Source organism: Pristiophorus japonicus, chromosome 21, assembly GCF_044704955.1.
Source record: "Pristiophorus japonicus isolate sPriJap1 chromosome 21, sPriJap1.hap1, whole genome shotgun sequence".
NCBI lineage: Eukaryota > Metazoa > Chordata > Chondrichthyes > Pristiophoridae > Pristiophorus > Pristiophorus japonicus.
In genome coordinates, this window is record NC_091997.1 from 48,927,845 (window position 1) to 48,945,921 (window position 18,077).

An 18,077-nucleotide genomic window follows, 5' to 3' on the forward strand; every position below is an offset into this window, starting at 1 on the left:
AAATCTCAGCAGGTCAGGCAGCATCTGTGGAGGAAGCAGAGTTAACGTTTCGAGTTGATGACCCTTCATCATAATATGAAATAATGCTTTTAATAAAAGTGATATTTACTTACAGGCATCAGATGGGTGTGCCTACTTCTCACACCAATTCTGGCTACTCCGCAGCAACAGGTGGCCACTAGTAGCCACTTAGTGCTGGAGAATTTTTAAAGCTGTCAGCAGGCTGGCCATCATCTACATAATTTTGTCGAGCGCCAACAACGGCAGCGCTGCCGGCCACCCGAAAATGGCGGCCGCCGCAGGACCTGGAAAAGCGGCAGCCTCTATTGTTTTCCCTGAATCTGACGGTAACGGATAGCACTAAACCCCAAATTTTTAGCCCAATGAGATTTTTAATTTGAGGTGTTGGTGGACAGATTGGCAATGTAGATCAGTGAGGACAGGATCATAAAACAGAAAACCATCCTCCTAACTCCAGGTGACATGTCTCGGGCAGATCAAAAATAGTTTCAGTCAGTACACTCGGTACCTGAAAGTTACAATAAAATGTTATGGTATTTAATTCACCAACTGCCTGTGCACAGGTGCAAAACCTCACTTGATCAACAACCTCACCAAACACCACAGCATCCCACAAAGCAAGACTCACAAAATCAACAGAAACTGTCTTTGTTTAGTGACTCTCCCTCTGCGACTTCAATATGTAAGGTCACGATCCTGGGTCTGTGCTGACCCCCTGATGGTTTAAACCTGGCGTGCAAGCAGGCTGACAGTGGTGATGTCAGCACCTCTTAAAGGGACATATCCATCTTACAGGTAAGTTTGAATTTAAGCTTTTGGACTGTTTTTTTTTGATTTAATTGAAGTAGTGGCTTGCTGCACTAGATGTTAAAAGCAACAACAACAACTACTTGTATTTATATGGCATCTTTAATAAGAACATAAGAAACAGGAACAGGAGTAGGCCATACAGCCCCTCGAGCCTGCTCCGCCATTCAATAAGATCATGGCTGATCTGATCATGGACTCAGCTTCACTTCCCCGCCCGCTCCCCATAACCCTTTATCCCCTTATTGTTTAAGAAACTGTCTATTTCTGTCTTAAATTTATTCAATGTCCCAGCTTCCACAGCTCTTTGAGGCAGCGAATTCCACAACCCTCTGAGAGAAGAAATTTCTCCTCATCTCATAGAAACATAGAAACATAGAAACATAGAAAATAGGTGCAGGAGTAGGCCATTCGGCCCTTCTAGCCTGCACCGCCATTCAATGAGTTCATAGCTGAACATGCAACTTCAGGACCCCATTCCTGCTTTCTCGCCATACCCCTTGATCCCCCTAGTAGCAAGGACTTCATCTAACTCCTTTTTGAATATATTTAGTGAATTGGCCTCAACAACTTTCTGTGGTAGAGAATTCCACAGGTTCACCACTCTCTGGGTGAAGTAGTTCCTCCTCATCTCGGTCCTAAATGGCTTACCCCTTATCCTTAGACTGTGTCCCCTGATTCTCAGTTTTAAATGGGTGGCCCCTTATTCTAAGATCATATCACTCTGTGATAAGACATCCTCTCTGCATCCACCTTGTCAAGCCCCCTCATAATCTTATATGTTTCGATAAGATCATCTCTCATTCTTCTGAATTCCAATGAGTAGAGGCCCAACCTGTAAAGTCCTGTCCCCTCAGTACAGATTCACACGAGGCATGTAGTGAAGTCAAGGTCACTCTGGACCTGCACCTTTATTTCACAGCTCTGGAATGCTGCACTTGCCTGAGACCTGTCCTTATATACCTGTCTCTTGCAAGTGCACCCCTGGTGGTAAGGTATGCTGGTGGTTACAGGTCATATCTTATTACAGTCATGTATAGCATGTTAGGATACAGTTATATATAATAATGTAAGATACATGACATCACCCTCCCCCAAGGTCTTATTGTCTTAATAGGTTCAGTCTCTCAGGTGGTCTACGCTCTCGCGTGGAGCGTCTGAGTTGTGGTTCAGTTGTTTGCCTTGGTGTCTGTTTTTCTTTGGGTGTGGTTGCTGGTATCTCGCCTGGGCTGTCTGTTTCGATTGGTGTGATTGTTGTTGACTCGCCTGGGCTGTCTGTTGGGATTGCCCTTTCCTCAGGTTGTTCCCTCTGTCTGTCCACCAGGTGTGGAGCGAGTTCCACATTGTAGTCTGCCTCTGGTTCCGCAGTGTTGTTGGTAAATCTGCTTTTGACTTGGTCTACATGCCTCCGGCAGATTTTTCCATTGTCCATTTGTACTATCAGTAGCCTGTTTCCTTCCTTGTCCATTACTGTCCCTGCAAGCCATTTGGGACCCCTGCCATAGTTTAGTACAAACACTTTGTCCCCTATCTCATTCCATCTCCCCCTCGAATTTCTGTCATGGTACTCAGTCAGCTTACGGCGCTTTGCCGCAACGATTTCGTGCATATCTGGGAGGATTAATGAGAGCCTTGTTTTTAAAGTCCTTTTCATCAATAGTTGCGCGGGGGGGGGGGGGTGGGGGGGGGAGGAATCCCAGTCAGTGAGTGCGGACGAGATCTGTATGTCAGCAGCAGTCACGACAGGCGACCTTGCAGCGTGGGACCTTGGATTTTAAGCATGCCTTGTTTAATGATTTGCACTGCTCTCTCCGCCTGGCCGTTGGAGGCTGGCTTGAATGGTGCCGTCTTGACGTGATTTATGCCGTGGTCAATTATAAAGTCTTGGAATTCTGCGCTGGTGAAGCACGGACCATTGTCACTGACCAATATGTCAGGGATTCCGTGCGTTGCAAACATGGTTGCGAGGCTCTCCACAGTGGTGGAGGTGGTGCTCGAGTTTAAAATGGTGCATTCGATCCACTTTGAAAATGCATCTACAACTACGAGGAACATTTTGCCCATGAATGGCCCCGCAAAGTCTACGTGCACCCGTGACCATGGTTTGGTAGGCCAGGGCCAGGGGCTCAGTGGAGCCTCCCTGGGGGCATTGCTGAGTTGGGCACAAATGGTGCACCTTCGGACGCAGGGCTCTAAGTCCGCGTCAATACCAGGCTACCAGACGTGGGATCTGGCTATGGCCTTCATGAGAACGATCCCCGGGTGCTCGCGGTGGAGCTCCCGGACAAATGCCTCTCTGCCTCGCAGAGGCATGATTACTCGGCTGCCCCACATCTGGCAGTCTGCTTGTAGTGATAGCTCATGCATGCGCCTGTGAAAGGGTTTTAATTCCTCGGGGCAGGCATCGCGAGCCTCTGCCCAGTCACCGGTTAGGACACATCTTTTTACTAAGGATAACGTGGGGTCGCTGGCCGTCCAGGATCTGATTTGGCGAGCCGTCATGGGCGAACCTGTGGACTCAAAGGCATTGATTGCCATGACTATCTCTGTTCATCAGACCCTTCCGTCGTCGCCAGGGGTAGCCTGCTGAGCGCGTTGGCACAGTTGTCTGTGCCTGGTCTGTGCCTTATGGTAATCGTAGGACACCAGCATGACTGCCCACCGTTGAATTCGCGCCAAGGCGTTGGCGTTTATTGCCTTGCTCTCGGATAGGAGAGACGTGAGGGGCTTGTGGTCGGTTTCTAACGCGAACTTGGCCTTGAAAAGGTATTGGTGCATCTTTTTGACACCGTACACGCAAGCGAGCGCCTCCTTCTCTACCATTCCGTACCCGCGCTCCGCCCACGAAAGTGACCTGGAGGCATAAGCTATGGGTTGTAATTTGCCCGCACTATTGACATGTTGCAAAACGCACCCGACCCCATACGCTGACGCATCGCATGTGAGAACTAGCTTTTTACCTGGGTCAAAGAAAGTCAAAACACTGTTGGAACACAGAAGGTTGCGTGCCTTATTGAAGGCGCGTTCCTGGGCGTCCCCCCAAAACCATTTGCACCCCTTCCTGAGTATCATGTGGAGAGGCTCCAGCAGTGTGCTTAAGTTCTGCATAAAGTTCCCAAAGTAATTGAGTAGCCTGAAAAAGGCGCGCAGTTCTGAGACATTCCGGGGCCTGGGTGCCAGGCGAATTGCTTCTGTTTTGGACTCTGTTGGGCGGATTCCATCAGCGGCAATCCTTCTGCCCAAAAATTCAACCTCGGGTGCGAGAAACAGGCACTTGGATTTCTTGACTCGTAGGCCTACCCGATCCAACCGCTTTAGTACTTCCTCCAAATTACGGAGATGGGAGTCAGTGTCCCTGCCCGTGATAAGTATGTCGTCTTGAAATACAACCGTCCCCGGGATGGACTTGAGCAGACTCTCCATGTTGCGCTGGAATATGGCAGCTGCCGACCTGATGCCGAATGGGCATCGATTGTACATGAAAAGGCCTCGATGTGTGTTGATGGTGGTGAGTAGCTTGGATTTCTCGGCCAATTCTTGCGTCATACACGCAGATGTGAGGTCTAATTTTGAGAAAAGTTTACCTCCAGCCAATGTGGCAAATAAGTCCTCCGCTCTGGGCAGCGGGTACTGGTCCTGTAGGGAGACACTGTTTATGGTAGATTTGTAGTCCCCACAGATTCGTACGGATCCATCAGGCTTCATGACTGGGACGATGGGACTTGCCCAGTCGCTAAATTCCACAGGTGATATAATGCCTTCTCGCAGAAGCCTATCTAGTTCGTGTTCAATCTTTTCCCTCATCACATAAGGTACAGCTCTGGCCTTGTGATGGACCAGTCTAGCATCCTGTGTGATGTAGATTTTGACTTTGGCCCTTTGAAAGTGCCCACACCTGGCTGAAAGAGATGTTCAAATCGCTTTATAATTGTTGAGCAGGAGGGGCCTTCCTCCAATGACATGGCATGGACATCATCCCAATTCCAGTTTAGTTTTGCCAGCCAGCTTCTCCACAGCAGTGCTGGGGGGTCTCCATGGACAATCCACAGGGGAAGTCGGTTCACTGTCCCTTTGTATGTGACAGAGAACATGGCGCTGCCGAGGACGGGTATGATTTCTTTGGTATAGGTCCTTAGTTTGGTGTCGACCCTTGTGAGTTTTGGTCTGTCTCTTTTATGCGGCCACAGTTGTTCAAATTGTTGAGCGCCCATGAGAGATTGACTCGCTCCCGTATCCAGCTCCATGTTGACAGATATCCCGTTGAGTAGGACCCTCATCATTATAGGAGGCATCCTGTTGTAGGAGCAGCGACCATTGATCGTGTTGACCCGCTGTACATCGGTGTCCCGGGTACTGTCCCCAACATCTTCTGGTCCGCTTTCCAACCCATCCGATTCGTATACCAGCCGAGCTGCCGTTTTTTTGCACATGCGGGCCAAATGCCCTGTATATTCACAAAATCTGCAAACAGCCTGCTGAAATCGACATCCCCTTGATGAGTGCCCACCCCCACACCTCCAGCACAGACCTGTTCCATTGTTCAAAGTGTTTCCAAAGAATGAGCTGCGTCTGGCTGATCTCTCTTGAGCTTCTCTCAGTTTGTAGTTGATTGCTCGCATTGTGGGTTGATGAGGTGTAAACGGCCGTTCCTGTGGCCCTTGATGGCTTCTGCCTGCTGTCGAGAGCCTGTTCTCCCGGTTTTGTCTGTGTGTGGGGGTAGCAGCTTGTTTAGCGCTGTGAACTTCTTGTTCCGATATTTTGTTAGTTGCATTGTAAATCAATCTCGTTTTTTCTTCCCCGACCAAGAATGTCTGTGAAACCAGTGCTGCTGCCTCTAAGGTCAGGTTCTTGGTCTCTATGAGCTTTCGGAATATGCCTGCGTGGCCTATTTCTTCAATGAAAAAGTCTCTCAGCATTTCTCTCCTCAGTTCATCGGAGAACTCACATAAACTAGCCAACCTCCGAAGTTCCGCCAAAAAGTCGGGTATGCTCTGGCCCACACAGCGTCTGTAGTTGTAGAACCTGTGGTGGGCCATGTGTAGGCTGCTCGCTGGCTTCAGGTGGTCTCTTACTAGTGTGCTCAATTCTTCAAACGACTTGCTTGCTGGTTTCTCGGGTGCCAACAGATCCTTCATTAAAGCGTATGTTTTCGAGCCACAGTTGGTCAAGAGATGGGCTCTTCTCTTGTCTGCCTTATCGTCGCCTAACCAGTCTTTGGTTACAAAGCTTTGCTGGAGCCTTTCTATAAAGTCCTCCCAATTGTCTCCCACATTGTACTTTTCATCTGATCCGTTGTTCGCCATTCTGTGGATTCTGTAATCCCGTAACTCGTCGCCACTGTAAAGTCCTTTCCTCTCAGTACAGATTCACACGAGGCATATAGTGAAGTCAAGGTCACTCTGGACCTGCACCTTTATTTCACAGTTCTGGAATGCTGCACTTGCCTGAGACCTGCTCTTATATACATGTCTCTTGCAAGTGCACCCCTGGTGGTACGGTATGCTGGTGGTTACAGGTCATATCTTATTACAGTCATGTATAGCATGTTAGGATACAGTTGTATATAATAATATAAGATACATGACACAACATACTCAACCTTTCCTCATAAATCAACCCCCTCATCCCCGGAATCAACCTAGTGAACCTTCTCTGAACTAGTAAAACGTCCCAAGGCGCTTCACAGGAGTTATAAGACAAAACAAATACATTTGACACCGAGCCACATAAAAAGAAATTACGGCAGATGACCAAAAACTTGGGCTTTTACGTAGGGTAGAATGTGGGAGGCCAGCCAGGAGTCCTTTGGAGTAGTCAAGTCTAGAGGTAAAAAAGGCATGGATGAGGGTTTCAGCAGCAGATGAGCTGAGGCAAGGGTGGAGACGGGCGATGTTACAGAAGTGGAAATAATCGGTTTTAGTTATGCCGCGGATGTGTGGCCAGAAGCTCATTTCAGGGTCAAATACGACACCTAGGTTGCCAACAGTCTGGTTCATCTTCAGACAGATGCTAGGGAGAGGGATGGAGTAGGTGGTTAGGGAACGCAGTTTCTGGCGAGGACCAAAGACAATGGGCTAAAAATTCACTGACCTTGCGACAGGGTTTTTGGCGATGTTTTGCCGTTTTTGCCAAAAAACGGTGTGGCGGGAAATTCGGTGAAATCTTGTGGCTGCGCTTTTCAAATACCGCTGGAGAAAGGAGCGCTGCCGCGCAAGACTCAAAATATCGCTTTCACCAAAAATTTGGCTCTGAGCACACCCACAATAAGGACAGAAAAAAACACCAAGGAAAAAGACACATTGCAGCCCTTGGCGGTAAGTGTGAAGACCTGCAAAAAAGGTAAGTTAAAGATTTTAGTTTTTAATTCTTTTGCAGCAATTCACTAGTTAAGTGTCTTGTGATTTGTTTTGTGATGTTTTATTTTTTGTGTTTTGCAATTTTGTTTTTGTGTTTTCCCCCTTCCCTAGGCCCAACTCACAGCGGTATCGGCCTCCGAGTAAAGTTGCAGAAAATTCGAGGATTTGCTCCATGAATCCTTGTGCAACGCCGATTTTTACCGCTGCGCAAATTGAAGCTCGAATTTACTGCCTCATAGCCATAGCATTGCCATAACAATGATTTGGGTGAAAAAATACAATTATTGCCGAGAACCGAATTTCTAGCCCAATGGCTTCGACCTTCCCAATATTTAATTGGAGAAAATTTCTGCTCATCCAGTACTGGATGTTGGACAAGCAGTCTGACAATTTAGAGACCAGGGAGGGGTCGAGATAAGTAGTGGTGAGGTAGAGCTGGGTGTCGTCAGCTAACATGTGGAAACTACCGCCATGTTTGCGGATGACGTAGCCAAGGGGCAGCAAAAGATTTTCAATGTGTAGGGAATGCTGCTGGACGCTTGCAAGGCCGCGGATGGTTAAAAAAAAAGGCCTCTGAAAAGACAGAAAATGTTGCAAATACTCAGCAGGTCAGGCAAAGCTATGGAGAGATACAGAGTTCACATCTCAGGGTTGAGATGCTGCCTCACCAGCTGAGTCAGATTTACAGCATCTGTTTGTAGAGGGAAGAGGAAGACACAGAAGAGGAAGAAGCAGAAACATAGAAAATAGGTGCAGGAATAGGCCATTCATCCCTTCAAGCCTGATCATGCAACTCCAGTACCCCATTCCTACTTTCTCTCCATACCCCTTGATACCTTTAGCCGTAAAGGCCACATCTAACCCCCTTTTGAATATATCTAACGAACTGGCCTCAACAACTTTCTGTGGTAGAGAATTCCACAGGTTCATAATTCTCTGAGTGAAGAAGTTTCTCCTCATCTCAGTCCTAAATGGCTTACCCCTTATCCTTAGACTGTGACCCCTGGTTCTGGACTTCCCCAACATTAGGAACATTCTTCCTGCATCTAACCTGTCCAATCCCGTCAGAATTTTATATGTTTCTATGAGATCCCCTCTCATTCTTCTAAATTCCAATGAATATAAGCCTAGTCGATCCAGACTTTCTTCATATGTCAGTCATGCCATCCCGGGAATCAGTCTGGTGAACCTTTGCTGCACTCCCTCAGCAGCAAGAATGTCCTTCCTCAGATTAGGAGACCAAAACTATACACAATATTCAAGGTGTGGCCTCACCAAGGCCTGTACAACTGCAGTAAGACCTCCCTGCTTCTATACTCAAATCCTCTCGCTGTGAAGGCCAACATGTCATTTGCCTTCTTCACCGCCTGCTGTACCTGCATGCCAACTTTCAATGACTGATGTACCATGACACCCAGGTCTCGTTGCACCCCACCTTTTCCTAATCTGTCACCATTCAGATAATATTCTGCCTTCCTGTTTTTGCCACCAAAGTGGATAACCTCACATTTATCCACATTATACTGCATCTGCCATGCATTTGCCACTCACCTAAACTGTCCAAGTCACCCTGCAGCCTCTTAGCATCCTTCTCACAGCTCACACTGCCACTCAGCTTAGTGTCATCTGCAAACTTGGAGATATTGCATTCAATTCCTTCATCTAAATCATTAATGTATATTGTAAATAGCTAGGGTCCCAGCACTGAACCTTGTGGTACCTTACCAGTACCCTGCCATTCTGAAAAGGACCCGTTTATTCCTACTCTTTGCTTCCTGTCTGCCAACCAGTTCTCTATCCATGTCAATACATTACCCCAATAGCATGTGCTTTAATTTTGCACACTAATCTCTTGTGTGCGACCTTGTCAAAAGCCTTTTGAAAGTCCAAACACACCACATCCACTGGTTCTCCCTTGTACATCCGCAAAAAATTCTAGAAGATTTGTCAAGCATGATTTCCCTTCCATAAATCCATGCTGACTTGAACTAATCCTGACACTGTTTTCCAAATGCGCTGCTATACCATCTTTAATAATTGATTCCAACATTTTCCCCACTATCGATGTCAGGCTAACCGGTCTATAATTCCCTGTTTTCTCTCTCCCTCCTTTTTTAAAAAGTGGGGTTACATTAGCTACCCTCCAAGAACTGATCCAGAGGCTATAGAATGTTGGAAAATGACCACCTATGCATCCATTGTTTCTAGGGCCACTTCCTTAAGTACTCTGGGATGCAGACTATCAGGCCCGGGGATTTATCGGCCTTCAATCCCATCAATTTCCCTAACACAATTTCCTGACTAATAAGGATTTCCTTCAGTTCCTCCTTCTCGCTAGACCCTCGGTCCCCTAGTATTTCCGGAAGGTTATTTGTGTCTTCCTTAGTGAAGACAGGACCAAAGTATTTGTTCAATTGGTCTGCCATTTCTTTGTTCCCCATTATAAATTCACCTGATTCTGACTGCAAGGGACCTACATTTGTCTTCACTAATCTTTTTCTCTTCACATATCTATAAGAGCTTTTGCAATCAGTTTTTATGTTCCCTGCAATCTTACTCTCATACTCTGTTTTCCACCTCCTAATTAAATCCTTTGTCCTCCTCTGCTGAATTCTAAATTTCTCCCAGTCCTCAGGTTTACTGCTTTTTCTGGCCAATTTATATGCCTCATCCTTCGATTTAACACTATTCCTAATTTCCCTTGTTAGCCAAGGTTGTGCCACTTTCCCCGTTTTATTTTTACATCAGACAGGGATGTACAATTGTTGAAGTTCATCCATGTGATCTTTAAATGTCTGCCATTGCCTATCTACCGTCAACCCTTTAAGTATCATTCGCCAGTCTATCCTAGCCAATTCACGTCTCATACCATCGAAGTTACCTTTCTTTATGTTCAGGAGCCTAGTCTCTGAATTAACTGTGTCACTCTCCATCTTAATGAAGAATTCTACCATATGATGGTGACTCTTCCCCAAGGGGCCTCGCACAACAAGATTGCTAATTAATCCTCTCTCATTACACAACACTCAGTCTAGGATGGCCAGCTCTCTATTTGGTTCCTTGTTATATCGATCTAGAAAATCATCCCTTATACACGCCAGGAAACCCTCCTCTGCTGTATTGCTACCAGTTTGGTTAGCTAAATCTATGGGCTAGACTTTCCACTTCACATCGCCCATCTAAGGCCCATCTATGTCCTAAAACGGATCTCTATCGCCCATTTTGAGCAAAAAGTGGAAACTAGGCCCAAAATATCGGCAGAAAAATAGGCCCCCAAGTTTCCACTTTGATCGCTGAGATGATCGCCCAAATGATCGCCCACACAAGGCCCATCCCAAGTTTCAGCACTTAGCATGCACTTCGCTGGGCCGATGCAAGGCCCAAAAGAGTGCTTAAAAATAGTTGCTTTTTCAGGGCCTTAGAGGGAAATGGGCACTACAGACACCATTTTTAGCCTCTGAGGAAGGGTGGAGAATTGTTCAGAGTTATTTAGAGAGTAAAATTGATGCAAATTGTACTCAGAAATTTGGGACAGGAAATATAAATAGGTATTATCACCTTATTTATGCTAAATAGATTTCATATATTGGAATTATTTAGTAAATAGCTTTTACATAGTGAAGTTATTTAATGATATTCCGTGGGGAAACAGAATAAACAAACAAATCTGCATGAAGAACCGTACGTTGTAAAACTTATGTAAATAAGAGAGAAGGAACAAAAGTTGTAGAAATGTTTTTTTATTAACAAACAAATTTTTTTTTAAGAACTAATGAACAACACCCTCTCTCCAAACCCCCACCCCCCACACCAACCCACCCTTCCCTCAAAATCCCCAAAACGTTAGAAGAAGAAGAAATTGAACATTTTAAAGAACAAGCGGCCATTTAAGTAATGATAACAAGTGACCATTTCAGTCATGCTAACAAGTGACCATTTCAGTGATGATTACAAGTGACCATTTCAGTCATGACAACAAGTGACCATTTCAGTCATGAAAACAAGTGACCATTTAAGTCATGCTAACAAGTGACCATTTCAGTAACGATAACAAGTGACCATTTCAGAAAGAATGGAAAGTGAACAGTTAAGTAATGATAACAAGTGAACAAGTGAACAATGAACTTTTAAATACAATTGGCCAATTTAGTAACAATAACAATAACAAGAGTATAATAAATTGATAACAACAAGTGAACATTTTAAAACAAGTGAACTATAGAGAAGCACTCCCCCCTCCCTACCTGCGGCCACGTTTCCCACCAGATCCTGTCCCACCCAGTGTTCGCACCCCACCCGCCCGTTTTGGTCTACGCAGACCGTCACCAAGACGTTGTACAGACTGGGATCTCAAGACTTCCTGCTGTGGTGGAGGTGACGGAGAGGAAGCATAAGCCTGAGGCTCTACTTCCGAGTCCGGAGGAACTGTGTCCTCCGTACTCGCTTGCGTGCTCGGGGTGTCGCTGCGAGCAGACACGACACCTTGGGGTGCAGCGCCGTGTCCAACCAGCAACGCATGCCGTAGGGAATTGGTTGCGGCTGTCTGCTGCCGAATAGCCTCCAAGGTCTCCCTTGCAATCAGTGACTGCTCAGAAGAGCAGTTGGAGAAGTTATGGCAGAACTCGCTCCAGGATGCTGGAAACTGGCTCCAGTTCGCAGAGAATCCCTCGAATCCCTGGATAAGGTCGTGACCAATCGCGACCGTCTCCCTGCACAGGGAAATCAAGCTCTCTGTCTGGCCCTCCAAGGCAGGCGATTGTTCGCCACGCTGACCGGACCTCCGTGGGGTCGGCGTTTGCAATCTGACGCGCCTTGGCGTCGCCACCAGCACACCGCTTGGGTCCCGGTGCTTCTTCCATCTCAACCGAGATGACCACAGGTTGTTCCCCCCCACCCCCCCACCCCTCCCGCAAAAAAAACCTCTTCTTCTTCCAGCTTCTCCTCCTCCTCCTCCTCCTCCTGCTGAAGCACAACAGCAGGAGTCTGCAGTGGCTCCTCTTCTTCAGCCTCCTGCCATGTTGGAGACGGTTCAGTGGTAATGGACTCCACTGATTTGACAACCACTTGACCTTTAATTTGATAAACAACGTTTAACAATTCAAATCATTGCATTACAATTTTTCTCGAACTCAAAACATTGCAATGCTTTCCATTACCCCATATGCACAGGTGATCACAAGATTTAACTTGACCTAACATGACCTCATTCGAACATCTATAGTACATCACCATTATATATCAGATTATATTATAATTGCATAACATCACATTGTAATTGCATAACATTGCATAACATCAAATTACATTTTAATTGCATAACATTACATGCGTAACTACGATATTTTCAGTATTTACTAATGATTCACACATTGCACAATGTACATTTCTCATTACTCACATGTCTCAAGGGTAGGTTCAGCCACACCACAGGATGTGACCGAACGGCTTTCTGGCCCCACCTAGGCCACTGCGAGCTCCTCATAGGCACTTAAACAGTGCATCATGGCATAGCCCCCGCCCGTCCTGCATTGCTCACGATTATTGATACAATAACATTGCACGGCATAAGCAATTGGATCAGGCAATTTAAGACATTGAAGACATTTAAGACTGACAGATTTAAATGTTCTATTACAAATTAGCATTATGTTGCATATTTCACACGACAACATTTAACTTTATGATGGGTTGCATAAATTTATTCATAATTTAGTTATGTTTAAATGTAACCAAATAACATTGCAGATTCTAGTTACTATTTAGATCATTAAATAATACATAAATATAAATTTCAACTTACTCTCACAGCTGCCAGTAGGCTGTTCCAACGTTTGCGGCACTGGTCCGGTGTGCGCATTTCATTAGAGGCCGAAGTGACCACGTTGGCAATGTCAGACCAAATCCTCCGATATGCACGGGGTGGAGGTTTCCCATGCCCACCCCGTGTCAGATCCTCCCACCTGGTGCTGACAGCATTCACGAGGGCTTCATTGGCCTCTTCGCTGAAGGGCTTGGCCCTACGCCTCCAAAATGATGCCTCCATGTCGATTAATATCAGATTATTCAGACCACAAATGCTTTCTCCTCTCTCTCTCTCTCTCGCCAACCCTCATAGAGCTTCTGAGCATGTGTGATAACCCCTGACCTTCCAAAACGCGGGAAGGAGCATCAACCTGAAAAAAATAATCAACCTGCACATGCGCAGTAATGCGTTGCTAGGGAAGCTTTTTTTTCATTCACTTCTGTTTTCTTTGGGCGATCGTGAGATCGTCTAGAAAACACATTGCCCATTTGACATCGCTGGGGTAAGGCCGAGTGGAAAATCGCGGAAAAAAAAATATGCCTTGAGCCGGCAATTAGCACGGGCGATAGGTCCCGCAGCGCTGGAACAAGGCCCATTTTTTTCAGCCTTAGCCAGAAAGTGGAAAGTCTAGCCCTATATGTAGATTAAAGTCACCCATGATAACTGCTGTACCTTTATTGCACACGTTCCTAATTTCCTGTTTGACGCCATTCCCAACCTCACTACTATTGTTTGGTGGTCTGTACACAACTCCCACTAGCGTTTTCTGCCCTTTGGTGTTCCGCACCTCTACCCATCCAAGCTAATGTCCTTCCTTACTATTGCGTTAATCTCCTCTTTAACCAGTAACGCTACCCCGCCTCCTTTTCCTTTCTGTCTATCCTTCCTGAATATTGAATACCCCTGGATGTTGAGTTCCCAGTCTTGGTCACCCTGGAGCCATGTCTCCGTAATCCCAATTATATCATATCCGTTAACAGCTGTCTGCACAGTTAATTCATCCACCTTATTACGAATGCTCCTCGCATTGAGACACAGAGCCTTCAGGCTTGCTTTTTTAGCAGAAGAGGAAGAAACAGAAGGTGAGGAAGCAGAAGGAAGGATGCAATCCAGACTGCCTGTTCTGGCTGGGACATCTGGGATGGAATTATCCGCCTGTGGTACCAGTGACCATAACCCCAATTCCCCCTTCCACATTTGTCCTACACTTTACCTTCCCTCTGTTACTGATCATCCCCGCGTCTCCTTAGCCACAATGCTGAAATAAAAGCCACCACAAAGCAAACCTTCCAATCCAACTTTATACATCTATGTATCCAATATGGCATCAGAAAATCAACTCATCACCCTTAATGGCCTGCACCGTCTCCTCCAAGGGGATGAGGTAAGGTTAGGGATTGGAGATATGCCTTGTGATTGGTGCAGATTGTTGGTAGTTGAGTGATTGGTAGTGGGTTGAACAGTGTGTGAGGCTAGTGGTGCAGTTGGTAGGAGACGGCTTTTGAAGGTGCATTATCATCCTCCTCCTCCAACATCTCATCTCATTGGCTGGACAGGCTGCATTTCTTGGGTGTGTGAAATGAGCAAGGTACAAAGATGGAGTTGTGGCAAGGGGAGAGTGGGAAAGCAAGAGGTGCATGCCACAAGGAGGATAACGTATGAGGATACCAGCATCTTGTATCCTTTCAGCCCCACCTTGGCCAAAAGAATGGCCTGCACTGTCTCCTCCAAGGGGGTGAGGTAAGGTTAGGAATTGGAGATATGCCTTGTGATTGGTGCAGATTGTTGGTAGGTGAGTGAGTGACTGGTGGTGGGTTGAGCAGTGTGTGAGGCTAGTGGTGCAGTTCGTAGGAGACGGCTTTTGAAAATGCATTCACTGACCTTGACCACTACCCGATCTATTTGCAACACTGGCAGGAGGGAAAACGTTCACAAAGCTGGACTTGACCTTGGCCTACATGACGCAGGAGCTGGAGGAATCATCGAAAGGCCTCACCTGCATCAACACGCACAAAGGTCTCTTTATTTACAACAGATGCCGTTAGGGATTTGATCGGCCACGGCGATATTCCAGAGGAACATGGAAAGCTTGCTGAAGTCCTGCTCACCGTAGTCTTCCAGGATGATATCTTGGTTGCAGGTCGGGACACCGTCGAGCACCTGCAGAACCTGGAGGAGGTTCTTAGTTGGCTTTAGCTCAGGCTAAAACGCTCGAAGTGTGTTTTCCTGGCGCCTGAAGTGGAGTTCCTGGGGAGAAGAATCACAGCGGACGGCATCAGGCCTACCGATTCGAAGATGGAGGCAATCAAGAACGCGCCAAGACCACAGAAGGTGATGGAGCTGCAGTCGTTTCTAGGACTCCTGAACTATTTTGGTAACTTTTTGTCAGGTCTTAGCACATTGTTAGAACCCCTGCACTCTTTACTGCGTAAAGGAGATGAATGGGTATGGGGTAAAAACCAAGAAAATGCCATTGAGAAAGCTAGGAAGCTGTTATGTTCGAACAAATTGCTTGTGTTGTACGATCCATGTACTAGCATGTGATGCGTCGTTGTACGGGGTCAGGTGTGTATTGCAACAAGCTAATGAATTTGGGAAATTGCAACCCGTTGCTTATGCATCCAGAAATCTGTCTAAGGCTGAGAGGGCCTACAGTATGATCAAAAAAGAAGCGTTAGCGTATGTTTACGGGGTAAAGAAAATGCATCAATATCTGTTCTGTAGTGTCCTTACACCTTACTATAGAATCACACGAGGCAAGTACTGCAGACAAGGTCACTACGTGACCTGGACCTTTATTCCCAGGACCAAGAAGTGATGACCCTGCATGGGACCTCCCTTTATATACCTGGATGACCAGGCGACGAGTGTCTCCCATAAGTTCACCCCCTGTGGTCAAGGTGTGCATTACTCAGGTGTATACAGTGTACAGTGTTGTTACATAAAGGTTACAGTTATGTGAAGGTTACAAACATGACATCACCTCCCCCCAATGTCTTTGGGTCAAAGATTTGAGTCTTTCAGGTGTAGTGGCTCCAACGATGTGCTTAAGTTCGGCAGAAAGTTCCCGAAGTAATTCAATAGTCCCAGAAATTACCGCAACTCCGATGTGTTGCCGGGCCTGGATGCACGACGGATCGCCTCCGTTTTGGATTCGCTAGGCCGGATCCCATCTGCGGCAACCCTCCTGCCCAAAACTCGACCTCTGGGGCCAAAAACACACATTTGGACTTCTTTAGTCGCAAGCCTACCCGGTCCAGTCGGCGTAGCACCTCCTCCAGGTTGTGGAGGTGTTCCTTGGTGTCTTGACTCGTGATTAGGATGTCATCTTGGAATATGATTGTCCAGGGATGGATTTAAGCAAGCTTTCCATGTTCCTCTGGAAGATAGCGGCCACTGAACGAATGCCAAACGGACACCTGTTGTAAACGAATAGCCCCTTGTGCGTAGTGATGGTGGTCAGAAGCTTGGATTCTTCAGTCAGTTCCTGAGTCATGTAGGCTGAAGTGAGGTCCAACTTGGTGAACAGCTTGCCACCTGCCAGCGTGGCAAAAAGATCCTCCGCTCTCGGAAGAGGGTATTAGTCCTGTAGTGACACTTGATTGATGGTGACCTTGTAGTCGCCACAAATCCTGACCGAGCCATCTGCTTTAAGGACAGGAATGATGGGGCTTGCCCAGTCACTGAATTCAATGGGCGAAATTATGCCCTCTCTTAGAAGCCTGTCCAACTCACTCTCAATTCTCTCCTGCATCACATACGGCACGGCTCTGGCTTTGTGGTGCACTGGTCTGGCTTCTAGGGGGGATGTGTATCACTACTTTGGTGCCCTTAAAGGTCCCGACACCTGGTTGAAAAAGTGGCTCAAATTTCTGTAGGACCTGTGAGCATGAACTTCGCTCCACAGATGAAATGGTATGCACATCTCCCCATTTCCAGTTCATCTCGGTTAGCCAGCTCCTCCCCAAGAGTGCGGGACCATTCCCCGGGGCAATCCAGAGTGGCAGCTGGTTCTCCGATCCATTGTGTGTGACCACCAAGTTTGCACTGCCTACTACTGGGATGATCTCTCTGGTGTACGTCCGTAGCTGCATGTCAATGTTTGGGCCTGTTAGCTTTGAGTGGCCATAATTTTTCAAATTGTTGGGCACTCAAGTGACTGGCTGGCTCCTGTGTCCAGCTCCATGCATACCGGGATGCCATTTAATAGAACTTTCATCATCATAGGTGGCGTTTTGGTGTACGAGCTGTGGACGTCTGCCACATGAACCCGCTGGACTTCAGCGTCCATAGCTTTGCCCCAAGCATCACCCTGCCTTGCAGACCCCTCGTCTGGTTCCTCTGCCTTGTAAACTAGCCTCGCTACGGGCTTTCTGCACCTTCTGGCCAGATGTCCACTGAAGTTACAGTTTCTACAGAGAAATTGTTGAAACCTACAGGTTTTCGCAGCATATCTGCCACTGCACCTCCAGCATGAGCTGAGATTGTTGTGAACAAAGGAACTGTTAACAGGCATTCCTCTCTGATTGTCTCTTTGATTACTCCTGAGCACTCTGTTGCTGAGTGTCAATGGTCCCATCCGGGACGCATTGTCCCTTGTGATGGCGTGAATTGCCGATCCCCCTGCCATTGTCTCTGTTGCTGGCCCACCCTAGAGCTTGTTGCTGCCTGGGCAGTGTCGAATTACCCTTGCCTTCCTGCGGAGTTCTGAATCTCGTTTACAATGTTAACTCCCTTGTCCATCGCCACGATGGAACCAGGGCTGCGCATGTAAATTATCTTGGTCTCCTCTTCCCCTGCCATAAAGGTCTGGGCTATCAGCGTTGCCCTTTCCAAAGTCAAGTCCTTGGTCTCAATAAGCTTCCTGAAAATCCCGGCATGACCAATGCCCTCAATGAAGAAATCCCTTAACATCTCCCCCCTGCAGACGCCTGTGAACTTACAGAGGCTGGCCAAACGCCGAAGGTCCGCAACGAAGTCCGATATGCTTTGTCCCTCCCGACGCCGGTGTGTATAGAACTGGTGCCAGGCCATGTGTATACTGCTCGCCGGTTTGAGGTGCTCACCGATCAGAGTGCTGAGCTCTTCAA

General features: G+C 47.0%; 1 long non-coding RNA gene across 1 annotated transcript in view; it reads left to right on the forward strand.

Moving 5' to 3' along the window:
- Positions 1 to 535: 535 nt before the first annotated feature.
- LOC139233988 (uncharacterized) overlaps positions 536 to 18,077 on the forward strand; it is a 28,528-nt gene continuing 10,986 nt past the window's right edge. Inside the window, exon 1 of the long non-coding RNA XR_011588249.1 lies at positions 536 to 816. This is a non-coding gene — a long non-coding RNA (uncharacterized lncRNA). The remainder of the gene's footprint in view (positions 817 to 18,077) is intronic.